We start from the raw sequence: 18,466 nt of genomic DNA on the forward strand, positions 1-18,466 counted from the left end.
AAGAGTTCGCACTTCTATCAGGGTAGGAAGACGGGGAAAAACAAACAAAGAAACAAAAGGCATCCATGGGGGAGGGGCCCCGCGAGAAGCCGGGCTGAGGCCGGGGCGAGTGTCCCCAGGACAGGAGAGCCCCGTCCCGGAGGAGCAGGAGCGGCACCGACCTTCCCGGGCGGAAAGGGGCTCGCGGGGAGCTGGAGCAGGACCCAGGAGGGCGGGGATGCCCTCGGGCTCCCGGGGACACTAACAGACACCTGCGCCCCGGGAGAGCCCCACACCCCGCGGCCGAGCTCCCTAAGGGCTGCAGCGCGCACGGCGGGACCCGGAGCAGCTCGGGGGGGCTCGGGGGCGGCTCCGCGGAGGGGGCTGCGGGGCGGGAGCAGCTCAGGAGGCTCGGGGGCGGCTCCGCGGAGGGGGCTGCGGGGCGGGAGCGCGAATCCAACAGCGCAGGCCCCGGAGCACAGGGCGCGGGGACACAGCCGAGGATCCGGCCTCCCCCGGGACAGGCAGAGGCCGGGAGGGCCCAGGACAGCGAGGACGCTCCTGCCCCAGCTGAGCAGATCAGCGGCCCCGCCCCGGAGCCTCCAGGCCCTGCAGACCGAGAGCTCCGGGGTTACTGCGGGAGCTGACTCCAGGGCTCCAGGGCTGGCCCCGCCACTGCGGTTGTTCATCCTGGGGCCTCACGGGGTAAACAACCCCCTCTGAGCCCTGCACCAGGCAGGGGGCAGAGCAGCTCCCCCAAGTGCTCACACCTGAAAATCAGCACAGCGGGCCCCTCCCCCAGAAGACCAGCTAGACGGATAAGTTCCAGGGGAAGTCAAGTGACTTAAAGTATACAGAATCAGAAGATATTACCCTGTTTTTTTTTTTTTTGTTTGTTTGTTTTTTGTTTTTTTTGGGGGGGTGTTGAATTCTGTTTGCTTCCCCCATCCTTTTTTCCCCCTTTCTTTCTTTTTCTTTCTCTTTTTCTTCTCTTTTTTTTCTTTTCTTCTTCCTTTTTTCTTTTTTCCCTTTTCTTTCCTTCTTTCTCTCCTCTCTTTTTCTCCTTTTCCCAATACAACTTGTTTTTGGCCACTCTGCACTGAGCAAAATGACTAGAAGGAAAACCTCACCTCAAAAGAAAGAATCAGAAACAGTCCTCTCTCCCACAGAGTTACAAAATCTGGATTGCAATTCAATGTCAGAAAGCCAATTCAGAAGCACTATTATACAGCTACTGGTGGCTCTAGAAAAAAGCATAAAGGACTCAAGAGACTTCATGACGGCAGAATTTAGAGCTAATCAGGCAGAAATTAAAAATCAATTGAATGAGATGCAATCCAAACTAGAAGTCCTAACGACGAGGGTTAACGAGGTGGAAGAACGAGTGAGTGACATAGAAGACAAGTTGATGGCAAAGAGGGAAACTGAGAAAAAAAGGGACAAACAATTAAAAGACCATGAAGATAGATTAAGGGAAATAAACGACGGCCTGAGGAAGAAAAACCTACGTTTAATTGGGGTTCCCAAGGGCACCGAAAGGGACAAAGGGCCAGAATATGTATTTGAACAAATCATAGCTGAAAACTTTCCTAATCTGGGAAGGGAAACAGGCATTCAGATCCAGGAAATAGAGAGATCCCCCCCCTAAAATCAATAAAAACCATTCAACACCTCGACATTTAATAGTGAAGCTTGCAAATTCCAAAGATAATGAGAAGATCCTTAAAGCAACAAGAGACAAGAAATCCCTGACTTTTATGGGGAGGAGTATTAGGGTAACAGCAGACCTCTCCACAGAGACCTGGCAGGCCAGAAAGGGCTGGCAGAATATATTCAGGGTCCTAAATGAGAAGAACATGCAACCAAGAACACTATCCAGCAAGGCTCTCATTCAAAATGGAAGGAGAGATAAAGAGCTTCCAAGACAGGCAGGAACTGAAAGAATATGTGACCTCCAAACCCGCTCTACAAGAAATTTTAAGGGACACTCTTAAAGAAGAAGTCCAATGGAACAATCCACAAAAACAAGGACTGAATAGATATCATGATGACACTAAACTCAGATCTTTCAATAGTAACTCTGAACGTGAACGGGCTTAATGACCCCATCAAAAGGCACAGGGTTTTAGACTGGATAAAAAAGCAGGACCCATCTAGTTGCTGTCTACAAGAGACTCATTTTCGACAGAAGGACACCTACAGCCTGAAAATAAAAGGTTGGAGAACCATTTACCATTCAAATGGTCCTCAAAAGAAAGCAGGGGTAGCCATCCTTATATCAGATCAACTAAAATTTACCCCGAAAACTGTAGTGAGAGATGAAGAGGGACACTATATCATACTTAAAGGATCTATCCAACAAGAGGACTTCACAATCCTCAATATATATGCCCCGAATGTGGGAGCTCCCAGATATATCAATCAATTAATAACCAAAGTGAAGAAATACTTAGATAATAATACACTTATACTTAGTGACTTCAATCTAGCGCTTTCTATACTCGATAGGTCTTCTAAACACAACATCTCCAAAGAAACGAGAGCTTTAAATGATACACTGGACCAGATGGATTTCACAGCTATCTCCAGAACTTTACATCCAAACTCAACTGAATACACATTCTTCTCAAGTGCACATGGAACTTTCTCCAGAATAGACCACATACTGGGTCACAAATCAGGTCTGAGCCGATACCAAAAGATTGGGATTGTCCCCTGCATATTCTCAGACCATAATGCCTTGAAATTAGAACTAAATCACAACAAGAAGTTTGGAAGGACCTCAAACATGTGGAGGTTAAGGACCATCCTGCTAAAAGATGAAAGGGTCAACCAGGAAATTAAGGAAGAATTAAAAAGATTCATGGAAACTAATGAGAATGAAGATACAACCATTCAAAATCTTTGGGATGCAGCAAAAGCAGTCCTAAGGGGGAAATACATTGCAATACAAGCATCCATTCAAAAACTGGAAAGAACTCAAATACAAAAGCTAACCTTACACATAAAGGAGCTAGAGAAAAAACAGCAAATAGATCCTACACCCAGCAGAAGAAGAGAATAAAAATTCGAGCAGAACTCAACAAAATCGAGACCAGAAGAACTGTGGAACAGATCAACAGAACCAGGAGTTGGTTCTTTGAAAGAATTAATAAGATAGATAAACCATTAGCCAGACTTATTAAAAAGAAGAGAGAGAAGAGTCAAATTAATAAAATCATGAATGAGAAAGGAGAGATCACTACCAACACCAAGGAAATACAAACGATTTTAAAAACATATTATGAACAGCTATACGCCAATAAATTAGGCAATCTAGAAGAAATGGACGCATTCCTGGAAAGACACAAACTACCAAAACTGGAACAGGAAGAAATAGAAAACCTGAACAGGCCAATAACCAGGGAGGAAATTGAAGCAGTCATCAAAAACCTCCCAAGACACAAAAGTCCAGGGCCAGATGGCTTCCTAGGGGAATTCTATCAAACGTTTAAAGAAGAAACCATACCTATTCTACTAAAGCTGTTTGGAAAGATAGAAAGAGATGGAGTACTTCCAAATTCGTTCTATGAGGCCAGCATCACCTTAATTCCAAAACCAAAGACCCCACCAAAAAGGAGAATTACAGACCAATATCCCTGATGAACATGGATGCAAAAATTCTCAACAAGATACTAGCCAATAGGATCCAACAATACATTAAGAAAATTATTCACCATGACCAAGTAGGATTTATCCCTGGGACACAAGGCTGGTTCAACACTTGTAAAACAATCAATGTGATTCATCATATCAGCAAGAGAAATATCAAGAACCATATGATCTTCTTATTAGATGCAGAGAAAGCATTTGACAAAATACAGCATCCATTCCTGATCAAAACTCTTCAGAGTGTAGGGATAGAGGGAACATTCCTCAACATCTTAAAAGCCATCTACAAAAAGCCCACAGCAAATATCATTCTCAATGGGGAAGCACTGGGAGCCTTTCCCCTAAGATCAGGAACAAGACAGGGATGTCCACTCTCACCACTGCTATTCAACATAGTACTGGAAGTCCTAGCCTCAGCAATCAGACAACAAAAAGACATTCAAATTGGCAAAGAAGAAGTCAAACTCTCCCTCTTTGCCGATGACATGATACTCTACAAAGAAAACCCAAAAGCCTCCACCCCAAGATTGCTAGAACTCATACAACAATTTGGTAGCATGGCAGGATACAAAATCAATGCCCAGAAATCAATGGCATTTCTATACACTAACAATGAGACTGAAGAAAGAGAAATTAAGGAGTCAATCCCATTTACTATTGCACCCAAAAGCATAAGATACCTAGGAATAAACCTAACCAAAGAGGTAAAGGATCTATACCCTAAAAACTACAGAACACTTCTGAAAGAAATTGAGGAAGACACAAAGAGATGGAAAAATATTCCATGCTCATGGATTGGCAGAATTAATATTGTGAAAATGTCAATGTTACCCAGGGCAATTTACACGTTTAATGCAATCCCTATCAAAATACCATGGACTTTCTTCAGAGAGTTAGAACAAATTATTTTAAGATTTGTGTGGCATCAGAAAAGACCCCGAAGGGATCCCTGGGTGGCGCAGAGGTTTGGCGCCTGTCTTTGGCCCAGGGCGTGATCCTGGAGACCCGGGATCGAATCCCACATCGGGCTCCCTGCATGGAGCCTGCTTCTCCCTCTGCCTGTGTCTCTGCCTCTCTCTCTCTCTGTGTGTGACTATCATGAATAAATAAATAAAATCTTTAAAAAAAAAAAAAAAGAAAAGACCCCGAATAGCCAGGGGAATTTTAAAAAAGAAAACCATATCTGGGAGCATCACAATGCCAGATTTCAGGTTGTACTACAAAGCTGTGGTCATCAAGACAGTGTGGTACTGGCACAAAAACAGACACATAGATCAATGGAACAGAATAGAGAATCCAGAAGCGGACCCTCAACTTTATGGTCAACTAATATTCGATAAAGGAGGAAAGACTATCCATTGGAAGAAAGACAGTCTCTTCAATAAATGGTGCTGGGAAAATTGGACATCCACATGCAGAAGAATGAAACTAGACCACTCTCTTTCACCATACACAAAGATAAACTCAAAATGGATGAAAGATCTAAATGTGAGACAAGATTCCATCAAAATCTTAGAGGAGAACACAGGCAACACCCTTTTTGAACTCGGCCACAGTAACTTCTTGTAAGATACATCCGTGAAGGCAAAAGAAACAAAAGCAAAAATGAACTATTGGGACTTCATCAAGACAAGAAGCTTTTGCACAGCAAAAGATACAGTCAACAAAACTAAAAGACAACCTACAGAATGGGAGAAGATATTTGCAAATAACGTATGAGATAAAGGGCTAGTATCCAAGATCTATAAAGAACTTATTAAACTCAACACCAAAGAAACAAACAATCCGATCATGAAATGGGCAAAAGACATGAACAGAAATCTCACAGAGGAAGACATAGACATGGCCAACATGCATATGAGAAAATGCTCTGCATCACTTGCCATCAGGGAAATACAAATCAAAACCACAATGAGATACCACCTCACACCAGTGAGAATGGGAAAATTAACAAGGCAGGAAACCACAAATGTTGGAGAGGATGTGGAGAAAGGGGAACCCTCCTCCACTCTTGGTGGGAATGTGAACTGGTGCAGCCACTCTGGAAAACTGTGTGGAGGTTCCTCAAAGAGTTAAAAATAGACCTGCCCTATGACCCAGCGATTGCACTGTTGGGGATTTACCCCAAAGATACAGATGCAATGAAACGCTGGGACACCTAAACCCCGATGTTTATAGCTGCAATGTCCACAATAGCTAAACTGTGGAAGGAGCCTCGGTGTCCGTCTAAAGATGAATGGATAAAGAAGATGTGGTTTATGTTTACAATGGAATATTACTCAGCCATTAGAAATGACAAATACCCACCATTTGCTTCAATGTGGATGGAACTGGAGGGTATTATGAGTGAAGTAAGTCAATCGGAGAAGGACAAACATTTTATGTTCTCATTCATTTGGGGAATATAAAGAATAGTGAAAGGGAATATAAGGGAAGGGAGAAGAAGTGTGTGGGAAATATCAGAAAGGGAGACAGAACATAAAGACTCCTAACTCTGGGAAACGAACTAGGGGTGGTGGAAGGTGAGGAGGGCAGGGGGTGAGGGTGACTGGGTGACAGGATCTGAGGGGGGCACTTGACGGGATGAGCACTGAGTGTTATTTTGTAAGTTGGCAAATTGAACACCAATAAAAAAATAAATTTATTAGAAAAAAATGTAAAAAATAAAAAAAAATAAACAGAACTTGAGGAATTGCTCCACCTCTTTTGCTGGTCCCCTAGACCAGTCCTTAAAACTAAGCTGAAACCCACCTCAGGGTCCAAGTCCCTGCTCTGCTGTGTCGGGTATACTTGGACCCAAGCTCGAGCTTGTAAATAAATCCTAGTGTGTTTGAAAAAAAAAAAAAAAAAAAGAATAGAAGCAGATCCATAAATACAGAGAACAAACTTATGGTTGCCAGAGGGGAGGGGGCAATGGGGATGGGTGAAAGAGTGTTTTGCTTTTTTTACAAAAACTCTACCCTGAACATTGGGCTTGAACTCATAATCCTGAGATCAAGAATCACATGCTCTACCAACTGAGCCAGTCAGGTGCCTCTCCCCCACCAGGTTCTAGTTATGGAATGAATAAATAAAGGAGATAAAAGGTACAGCATAGGGAATATAGTCAATGGTATTGTAGTAGTGTATCGGTGACAGATGGTAACCACTCTTACGGTGAGTATAGCATAATGTACAAACTTGTCAAATCTCTACCTTGTACACCTGAAACTAATGTGACATTATATGTCAACTATACTTTGAAAAAAATCTATTCTTCATATGGTAACCAGAGAGGTGTTTTTATTTATTTGTTTTGTTTTCCTTTTAAGTTAAATTAGATCACGATCTCTGCTGCACATGAAATCAGTATGACATTCTCCCACTGCACCTAGAATCAAACCTTTACCATGGGTTCTAAGATTCTGCATTATTTTGGTACAACCTCTTTTCTCCAGCTTAACCTTCTGCCAAACCTCTCCTCTCACTCACTCCTCCAGCCTCACTGGTTTTTATTTCCAGTTCCTTGGGCATTCCAAGTTTTCTCTCACCTCAGGCTCTTGTACATGTGCACTCTATTTGGAATATACTTCTCACTTTTTGAATGGTTGTTCTTTCTTTTTCTCACCTTTTAGTTCTCAGAGTAAATATCATCTATTCAGAGGGGGGCTGGTGACCATCCTACCCCTTGCCCATCCATAACTATCTACCCAAGCATAAAGTTTCTTTCCTTCCCCTTTCCACTAGGCAATGAACTGCAGGAGGTCAGGGAAGAGGCTTCTATTTTCACTGCCGTCATGCAATGTTCATTGTGACTAGTATTTGGGTATTAAATGAAATGAATGCCAACTTTCTCCAATTGACCAAACCTTCCTGAAGGAGTCTAGTTGCCTCTCTGTATTTTTTTTATAGCTTTTACTGTTTTTCAGTTATTTTTCCTATTGCTTTCTGAATACTTTTTTCCCCCTTTGCTTCCTGTACATTATCTTTGTTTTCCAGCTTTGAGTTCATGGGTGTTCATCTGATCCACTCATTTAAAGTTATTTGCATACTCTTCAAATGAAGAGCAATCTGTTGGATGTGGCAGGGCACAGAACTATGAGAAAAACAAAAGCCTACTCTTATGCCATTGGCACATCTTTGAAAATAGGTATGAGGCAGAGAGAAAGGAAGGGAAGATTAAAATATATTTGAATAAGGTAAGGGACACAAATGCATGTACAGAATTACAGGGATTTCAAAATGCCTCAGCATATTTCTTGTTGCTGATGTACCATATAATCTAAAGCTTGAATTTTCTGACTTCTAGGGCCCACTGCATGCTTTTTTTATGCTCTGGAATTTGTCATGATACCAGAACTGAATATAATAGCCTTTATTTGTTACTTGCAATAATTTTTCTATATTTATAAACAAACTCAGATATTTTAGCTCATTTGTTCAACTGGTAGTTGAACAACTGGTAGTTGTTACTTTGATGAAAAAATAAAGGATCTAGAGTAGCGTATAATAATGAAAAAGTCAGCTGATTAAAGCATACTATTAAATACACCACAACCAGATTCACCATCTTAAAGTGTTGATATCACACTGAATATATACCTTTAACATACATCTATATCAGCAGCAACAACATAATTTTTCATTAAAGCATTCCACCCACCTTGTAAGTAAAATTTCGTTAAGGTTTTAGAATCCACCAGTGAGATAACTGCTCACTTGGCAAGTGAGTGAATCACTCTCTTGGATGGATAGAAAAGTTTAACCAAACTTTTGGAAATGTTTAGGAAAATTTAAACCAAAACTATTTAGTGTAGTTAATATAATGCGTTTTCTTTCTCCTTCTCTATAAGGAGAGTAGTTCAGTAATATAAAAATTCATCATCACTTCACATTGGTCTCTTTGATTATTCAAATATGAATCTGTAAGGAAACCAGCCAGAAAGTGTTCATGTCTATCAAGCCCTGGATCCAAATTTGATGGGCCAGTGGTTATTAAAAACTCATGGAAGCTGTTTAACTGCATAGCAACCTCACTCCAGCAAAAACCAAAACCACACAAACAAAAATAAGGCATAAAAAGCCCAAAGGATAAAATTCTAAGCATTTGAATTCTGCAGTATCAAATTCACTTTAGTAGTAGGTGGTGAATGCTTTATTTAAATCTATTCAGGTAGAAACAAAGTTCTTCTTTGGCTAGTGTTTTGTGTCTGATGTCCAGTCAATTTAACATTAAGGTTAAGAGTTAAGAGTTCAATTACTTTCACAGTGCTAATTAAGGTGAGTAAAGTTTATTTTGCCAGCCATCAAAACACACAGAAGAGTTCCAAAATTGCAAGTTGCATAAGAATGGTGTTTTTGAGATCAATTTCAAAGTAATTTATCCGCTTAAATATATTGGTATTTTAATTTTCAATTCACATGTTTGATAGAACTAGCATTCACTTGCCAATATGAATGGAACTCATACGAGATGGTACTGACTTAGAGAGGCATGAAGAAAAAAATGTATACTTTATCAAAACAAAATATTACAAGCAAAACCTCACTGAATAAACCCAGTTCCCTGCCACTAAGGAATGTACACACTTCAGTAAGTTGTGAATAAGTGACTAGATAAGAATTCAGTCTCTTAAAGAAACACCATAGACTGCTGTCAATCAAGCACCTCTATTTTGACATATATTTTTCTTTTTGCTCTATGTTCTTTCATATTGTACAGAGGATATTAATTAGACTAATCAGATAGTGTTGCAACAAATTCATTTGAGAATAATTACAAAGAAAACTCTCTTTCATTTTTCCCCCTAAAGGTCAGCATGAGTTCTAGACTGAACCAAAAATAGTCTAATCCTTATTCAGGAGGAACACTCATCAAATTTTACAGAATTACTTGAAATACAGCTTTATCACTCTATACCAAATACAATAATATTTTGATAAAACTAAATTAGCAAATAAAAGGGTGTTTGGAACTAGTGAACATCAAAGAGAACAAATTACTTTCAAAATTTGGCCATTTTGAATGTAATAGAACATAATGCAGTTGCATTCTTGTTGTTTTAAAATGTTATTGAGGTATTTCATACATTTAATAAAGAATATTGAGAAATTTCATAAATAATAAAGCCAGTTTGCTGAGATTTTAAAGGCATAAAGTTATGATAATTATTTGAGCTACAGTATTTTATTATGTAAAATAGGTGTCAATATCATTATTACTGCACTTTCCAGGATACTTTATGAGATTGTTGTAATATAATTTAGCTTAGAGTGCACAGCAAAACAAGTATTCTGTTACTACACAACTAATCTTTGTAACAGCTGCACATTTACCATCCTCAGCTGCTCCAGTTACAACAATCATCCTTTTAACAGCCTGACACCTGTCTCTTATTATATTTGAGAGCAATTGTTAATTTCCTTAAATTTTCCATCCCTTTTAGTGCCTTCGCCTTGCTTTATTTCTCTGATGCACATTTACATGGTCTATTATATTAATTCTCTCATTTAATCTTGAAAACCTAAAATTATTAGGAAGTTAATTGTGCAGGGATCAGAGGTTTTTCTCACTTACAGTATAACCCTGTTAAATGACACAGTCTGCTCCAGCTTCTTGCTGACACTGCAAGGGATTGTCTAGAATGAAGAGTTCAATTACTTTCACAGTGCTAATCATATATCATTATGTAGAAGCATGAATCCTTAATTCCCAAGCCAGAGCCGGAAGCAGCATAGCAGCAATAAAGGACATTCCAAATTCCTCTGTCCACTGCAGCATGCAGGTAATAACCAAAGAATAAAATAATTGTGTCTACTTGGCTATGCTCTTTATTAATTTGATGATGCCCACAATGAATCATGTTCCATTAATTTTTATTCACCCACACAAGATTTTTGTCAGAATTGATTTGAAATGTATTGTGCAAGGCCAAATACATATTTACCCTCTCTCTCTTTTTTCTTTTCTTTTCTTTTCTTTTCTTTTCTTTTCTTTTCTTTTCTTTTCTTTTCTTTCTTTCTTTTTTTTTTTTTTTGAGAACTTTTCCTCCGCCATATAACGTTTCAGGGTACAAACAAAAGTTCTTAAATAACACTGAACCAAGTCTTGCAGGCAAATAATTCCTCAGCTTTAACAAAGCCTGATTGCTCCTTCTCCCCATATAATCTGAAACATGCAGGTTAATATGTAACACACAGCATTCTCTTGTTCAGTTTCCCCAAGGTCAACAGAGAAATGGAATTGGAGAGAAGAATATTTTGTTTGTTTCAGAGGCAGGAAAACGTCTTATGAAATCTCAGAGCAGGGTGTAACCTCATTAAGATAAATGTAAAAATAACTCACCGATCATAAGTTATGGAAACAGGAAATCAGTGCTTGTGTTTTATAACAAAGGCACTCTTACATTTCTGGCGTTAGAAAAAGCTTCTGTTACCATTTTCTTTCTGTCTCCTTCCTTCTCTCTGTTGGCCTGGCAGGAAACTCTCTGGCTCCCTTTGCTCATGTTTCCAGCTGCCAGCTTGTTCTATCACCTGCCCAGCTGTGGCCAAAGGAGGCTGATAAATTTCTCCCCTTTACTCAGATGAGTAACTTCCAAATCCACAGAGAGTTATAATCAAGATTGCCCTGTGCAAGAGAAACACAGCACAGTCCTTACTGTTTAACTTTTTTTTTTTCTTGCTAAAGCTGCTCAGGGTCTTACTCTCTGTGTTGTACTTCTTGTTTTCAGACTATGAGTAACCGTAAGAGGATCAGAGATGTTCTATAGTCACAAACACAACTATTTATAGAAAATAACTCCAAAAAGAGTTTTCTAATGTAATGACTTCAATCAAATAGCAAGGTTGGCAAATAGAAAGTTTCAAATTGTTCCATTATTTGCTTGATTTTCTCCAAAATTTAAAGGAAAAAATATTTTCCCTTCTGTTCTCTCTTCTTCCTTCCCTACCTCTCTCTCCTTCTCTTTTTTTTTTCTCTCTCCCCCTCCCTTCCTCCCTTCCCTTCTTTCCTTCCTTCCTTCTTTCTTTTTGGTGAAAGGGTCAGTTTTGTGCCCTTTTGTATTTTATGTGACCAGCTCCTAACCCTAGACTTTTGTCAATATTTGGCTAATATTTTTTTCTGTGACATTAATAAATCATGTGTAAATTTAATATTCAATATTATATTATCTATATTTAAAATGTATTCTATTTTCCAAAAGTTGAACCTGTAACATTTAAAATCTTCTCTGTTGTTTAGAGCCTTCCATAATGCTTAGACTACCAGGGACTCTGCTTCAGATCACTGGAAACTAGTACTTTTTGCAAAAATCATTTCTATAGATATAGCACTTTTGGGGATTAAGTGGTAATCTTTTGCCTTTATTTTTTACACAATCCATTGTAACTACTGTGAGACACAACTTATAAAAATATCATAGTATTAGTTTGTTAATATTTAATAGCATGACAGTTTCTCCAGGTTTTGATTATTAGAGCACATGACCCAATTGGGTTGGATGCAATGAGACTGGGAACAGCCTGATATTGGAGAGTTGCTAAGTATAATTAATTATTAATTGACTTATGTGTACTTGGAAAAGTCAAAGTTGTTATGCTTATTTACCCTGGTTACACTTTAAAATGGCATTGAGATCTTTTAAGAAATACCAATATCAGACCAATGGAATCTGAGGTGGAGCCTGGGAACCTGTATTTTTAAAAAGTTTGCCAAGTGGTTCCGATGCAAATGAAAGTGGGAATCCTTGAGCTTGAGTTTCAGTAACATCAGTGACAGAAAAATCAGCCTGGGGCCATTCTAAGCACTTCAACTATTAATTCCTAAATACGCCTGACTATCTCACTATTCTTTTTATTTGCTTTCACACTTGCATATTTATCAAAATATGAAGAGTTTGGGTTGAATGCATATCCTGTCAAATCAATATTTGCTCCCATATATCAGCTGGGGTCTGGATACCCTCTTGATATTTCAGTAGGTATTTCAAATTAGCCTTCTTAAATATTTTACTTCACCTGAAAATTGCCATTCTAAAATTTACCGTGAAAAACCTATTTACATTTTTATAGACCTTATTGTCACTAAATCATATGGTTTTACTGTTTGAAATAATGCTTATTTTTGTTTTCTCAAAACTCACCTCCTTCAAACTCAGACATCTCTGTAATTCTAATACAAGATTTTATAATAGACATCATGTTCAAGTTTATAATTTCAGAGAGTAATTATTAATGGCCACTAATGTATATTATTGGGTACTATTGCAGTTTATTTTTTTTTCTGCGAAGTTTTATAGCTATAAATTTTTTGTGTAAATATTAGTCACACATCAGAACATAGTTCATGTATCTTGATTGTTTAAAAAACAGTCACATTAAATATGTTTATTACTTTTTTTCTAATCCTCAAGAATCTTTTCCTTCGTGTGACAGTCTCCCATCCCTTTTGTTTTCCAGATTCTGTTTTGTTTTTTGATCCACTCTATGAGTGGCCAGTGGCTGGCACATGGAGCATATATTGATTAGTTCTTATTGCATAACAAATTGCCCAGAAATTCCAGGGCTTAAAACAATAATCATTTGTAACTGTTCATGCCTCTCTAAAGGTTGGTGGAAGTTCACTGATGTAGATGGAGTTCAGCTTTGTGGCTTTGCTTTTCACTCTGTGCAGGTCAATGGGATGCCTGGGGCAGCTCTGCTTCAGGCTGTGGGGACCAGGATGGTTTTTCTTATATCTGTTATCCTTTTCTTGAGACTCGATCACCAGCTGGGGTATGTTCTCATGAGAAAGGCAGAAATTTTAGAGAGCAAGTGGAAACACAGGAGGATATTGAGGTCTTGGCTCAGAAACTGCGTACTTCTAACCTACATGCCAATGGCCCAAATGGATTACAAGCCAACTCCAAGTCAAGCGATGGAGAAGTCCACTCTCTCTTCCTTCAGGCCACACAAAGGTATGTATGCAAAAAGAGGGTTGGAATTGGGAACAATAAGTTAATATGTAAAGAAATACTCCTCATTCTTGTGCTTATACCTGGTATGATTGACCTGTTAAACCACTCTAACTGGCCTCAGAATTCTTCTTAAGTCAGTGTTTTATGAAGCTATGCCAAATTGATTCACTATTAGGTAGAATTCTGTTTTCTCTTCCTTATCTGGCATTCATTTTCTTCATGTTTAATTATTTCTTTCTCCTTCATATTATTTCAAAATTAAGACTTGGTCTAGATTGTAGGACTTGTATAAAGCATTCAACTTTAAGAAAAAATTATTTAACCAATAATTAATATTTGCCTACTATTAGGACAGGATTGCAGGGAGAGATGACACTTTTCAGCCCTCTTAAGGTTATGTGTAGCCTTTGACCTACGTTCCTAATGAATTTTGAGTAGAAATGGCCCATGTCTTTTACAGAATGAATCCTTTCATTTTGAGACTTTTCAGTTTTTCATCCTTGCCAGTGGTCATGGAAGCAAATACTGATTGTGGGACCCAGGAAATTTAACAAAAATCCCCTACCCCTGGACAAGCAGAGCAGGACTAACTCCATTTTGTGCTGCACCCGCCACCTCCTGTATCACCCCCACATGACCTGCTTATTGCTTAAGGCTCTGCCCCACCCTAGTCAAGCCGCTGGGCACACCCTCACCAGAAATCGGCTCATAAAAATGTAACCCCGCCTTGTGCACGCCAAACCTGCGTGCCAATTCTGACCAGAGTGATAGGCCAGTTCAAATGGTCACTATAGGGTGACTCGTGATTCAATTGGCCACCTGCGTGTGGACCGACATGACTGTGCAACTTTCTATGTGTGTTACAATCCCATTGGCCACTGGCCCCTATAAAGCTGCTCCGCCTCTTAGCCTGGGGTCCAAGTCTCTGCTCCGCTGTGTGGGGTATACTTGGACCCAAGCTCGAGCCTGTAAATAAACCCTCATGTGTTTGCATGGATGTTGGCTCCTTGGTGGTTTCTCGGATTCGCAATGGGCACAACACTGATAATGGAGGTATGATGCTGAGCCATTGCATAGAAGACATCCCCTGAAGCATCAGCCAGACTCACAGCTAACTTGCTCATGAGAAATAAAACGTTTTTATGCCCCTGATATTTGGAGATTTTCTGTCACCTCAGAACTTGATCTATCTTGAACAAACTGTGTCCCAAAACTGAAGCTGAAGGTAAATAATGAACACAATTCACTAGAGTCAATTCTTTATCTTAGATGAACAAAAACAGTGCAGTATAGCATATGTAGGAAAGGAAGAACGAGAAGGCAAATGTGAGTGATTTTCAACATTTCTTAGTTCTTTTTTCTTATTACTAGTTGCAATTAAAATTGATATACTTTGGAAGAGCTCTCATGCTAATCACTATATCTAGCCAAATAGGAGAAAATAAAAGCAAGTGAGGAAAGGAATGGTATAAAAATGCCAGGCAAAGGGGGCATCCCTATAAGTTTTTCTCTTTTGTCACTCACACCTGACTGAGCTGGTTTGAATATGGAGGTACTGATTAGGAAAGTATCTTTGGAAAAGTTGTCTATTCAGCCTTTATTTTAAGTCAAACTAGTCTTGGATTGAAATTTAAGATGCTGTTCTTCCAACAATCTGCATTGATTTATCCCTTAGCCTGTCCTTTGATTTTTTATTTTTATTTTTATTTTGACATTTTGGTATCTTGGAAAGTTGATATATTTATAGGTAGAGATAGGAATCTTCTGATTTAACAAAGAAATGTTCTAAATCATAACATTCAGGAAAATTCCTTGATTTATAGAGTATCTACAGCCCCTTGGGGAAGAGTTTGAACACTATGTATAGTTGGGATTCATATATATAGAAACAGATTGACAAACTGCTATACCTGGAGGTAAAGATGGACATGAAGGTTCCTGATGGAGAGTTACCATGAATGAAAAAGGGGTCTGGCAAGTGAGGCCAGAATGAATAGGTAGGAATGAATGTCAGGTGTAGTAAAAGTTCTTCATTCTAAAAGTATATAATGAAGCTGTGCTTTAATACTGCTAAACTCAGAAGAGCAGCAATACTGTGGGCTTTAAGAAGAAAATGGCTGAGACAAAAATAAGACTATCTAACTGTGGAACTGTTCTCCTTAACTACTCACTGCCTCCACCATCTAGAGACCTTGGCAATCACTTCCTTATTTCCCAAGATAGAAAAAAAATCACCAGAAATGTGGAGATCAGCAGGAGCATAGATGTGGAACAAAGAACTATACCAGTTTATGGGCAGCAAGAATTGAGAACTCTAAAACAAAGTGGCTTCAGAACAACTGCTGGGAACTCTGATCATATGTGAGATATATCCCTCATGTCAGGACTCCTAATGGGAGAGAGACTATACCTGTAAAAATGGTAAAGTTGGGGTACATAGAATATGTCTGAACCTATCTTTGGATGATGGTTAAATCTTAAATATATATCTTAATTTTAAGAGAAATATTCATCTTAAATTTCAGTCCAAGGTTTGCCTTAAAAATACTTTCCCATTCAATACTGCCACAGTCAAACCTCAGCTCAGTCAGGTGGGAGTGACAGCAGCAGAAGAAAACTTGCTAAGGATGCCCCCTTTGCCTGGTATTTTAGGCCACTCTTTTTCTCCCTTGCTTTTATATTCATGTTTTGGGTCAGGTATCATGATCAGCATAAAAGCTTTTCCAAAGGTTATCAATTTAAACAATCTCCAGAGATAGTTTCAGATATATGCAAATTTAAGTATTTAGAGATCAGTATATAGAGCACAAACTAAGAATGTTTTTCTTTTCTTTCACTTTTTTGGTAAACATTTTAGTAAAATATACATACATAGTGAAGATAACCAATTATAAATGTAGAACTCAAAGTTTTTCCACAAAATGAATGCATCTGTAATGCCAGAGTCCAGATTAAGAGAACATTACCAGCATCCTGGAAGCTTCCCCAACCCCTCCAATCCATATACCCTCAAGACTGACATAGTTTAGTTTTGCCTGATTTTGAACTTCATATACATAGAATCATACACTAGACTTTTTTTTTCTGTGTGTGAATTTATTACTTAATAGTTCATGAGTGAGATTTATTACTGTTGCATATAGTCATAGTTTATTAATTTCTTATTAGCCTATAGTATTCTATACCATGAATATAGCACAGTTTATCCATTCTAGTGATGATGTATTTTTTTCTCCATCTTGGGTCTGCTAGGACTAGTGCTGCTGTGAACATTCTAGACTATGTGTTTTGATAACCATTTGTACAGATTTTTGTTCTTTTTTAATTTTATTTTTATTTATTCATGAGAGACACACAGAGAGAGGCAGAGACATAGGAAGAGGGAGAAGCAGGCTCCTCACAAGGAGCCTGATCGTGGATCCCAGGATCATGCCCTGAGCCAAAGGCAGATGCTCAACCCCTGAGCTACCCAGGCATCCTGAGTTTTGCTCTTTGTATAACTGGGAATGAAATTGCAGTCATAAGATATGCATGTATACAGTTTATATACACTGTTCTGAACAGTTTTCCAAAATGTTTGTACCAATTTACATTTCCATCAACAGGTATTTTTTATCTAATTGGTATACAGTGATTTTGATTGGATGCCCCACATTTGAATAAAAAACCACAGAGGTACCAGATGAAGTTATCTTCCATGGGAGAAGCATCAATCACTGTTGCCTCTACTTAGTGAACAGAAAACAGGGCTTGGCATCTAAATCTTCCATTTACTAAACTGAGTCAATTTTGGATAAGTTCCATCTACCCTTGGTTTGTTCTTTGTTTTTGACTCTAGACTTCCAATTTTTCCACTGAACAATTTTTCAAATTGTTCACTGGGATCACCATCTGTGGAGGATGTTTCTATCCTTTGCAATGAGTAAATGAAGAAAATCCCTTGGCATTACTCATTAGCTTTCTTCTTTAGGCATCTTAAGAATTTAGCAAGTGTCTTAAAGGAGAAACCCTCAAGTCTTCAATTTTGTCATATTTACCCTATGTGACCACTAAAGTCTGTACTGATTTCTGAATCTTACTCCTTTGCAAGGACAAGAATGAATTCTCAATCCCTTACTTTCCTCATTAGAAGAAAAAAGTTGAAAATATAGCTGTGGATCAATAAGGCACCACTCCTCCCAACACTATCAACTGAAAATAATTGTGTTCACTGGAACCACTTAATCTGGAGGATCTTTTCCCTTCAGTATCACAGTATTATGGAACAGTCTGCTTTACTTTTCATAAATTTTAGGCTTCGCTATTTTGTTTCCTTTCTGTATAGTCTTAGAATTATTCCACATGTCTTTGGAGGAAACAGGCTGTATGTTTGAGGTTACTCAACTCTACAATCTTGTTTCTTCAGTGCTGTGCAACTATTGAACACTCCACTGGTTTTGTTCTCCCATAATGGCTCCCTGCCGATGCTAAGCCAGGTTCTTCCTCTCTTCTGGTGCTCCAGGAAGAAAAAAGAATTGCCACCAGAAAGAATGGCTTCCAATCATCAGCTCACCTCTCCATGGTCCTCTCACATCCATTTTATTAGTTGCCAGTTTTTATTGCTTCTGCAGTAAAATGACGCTTTAAATGAAGGATTTTTGCATTTTAACTGCCTTTTTTAGTTGTTCTTTGTGGAAGCATTAGTATGGCATGAATTAATCCTTCTCTTAGTTTAGAATTTCCAGATCTGATTTCTGTCTAAATAGTAGGTTTTCAGAGCATGGAGTTTAGTAGAAGTATGGCACATGTTTAGCCATGAGTGATAAATTATTACTTATAAAATTACTTTGAGAAATAAAAATAACACTAAGAAAGTCCCTTTATAATTCTGAAAATGTGTAATGTTTAAATATTTTTTCTCATTT

General features: G+C 38.6%; 2 long non-coding RNA genes across 2 annotated transcripts in view; one reads left to right on the forward strand and one right to left on the reverse strand.

The window, feature by feature from the left end:
• Positions 1 to 11,255, reverse strand: part of LOC140607948 (uncharacterized) — a 51,109-nt gene extending 39,854 nt beyond the window's left edge. The window contains exon 1 of the long non-coding RNA XR_012009868.1: positions 10,955 to 11,255. This is a non-coding gene — a long non-coding RNA (uncharacterized lncRNA). The remainder of the gene's footprint in view (positions 1 to 10,954) is intronic.
• Positions 11,256 to 13,091: 1,836 nt separating this feature from the next.
• Positions 13,092 to 18,466, forward strand: part of LOC140608317 (uncharacterized) — a 74,888-nt gene continuing 69,513 nt past the window's right edge. Inside the window, exon 1 of the long non-coding RNA XR_012010336.1 lies at positions 13,092 to 13,562. This is a non-coding gene — a long non-coding RNA (uncharacterized lncRNA). The remainder of the gene's footprint in view (positions 13,563 to 18,466) is intronic.

The sequence above is a fragment of the Canis lupus genome, chromosome 17, assembly GCF_048164855.1.
Source record: "Canis lupus baileyi chromosome 17, mCanLup2.hap1, whole genome shotgun sequence".
NCBI classification, from domain to species: Eukaryota; Metazoa; Chordata; class Mammalia; order Carnivora; family Canidae; genus Canis; species Canis lupus.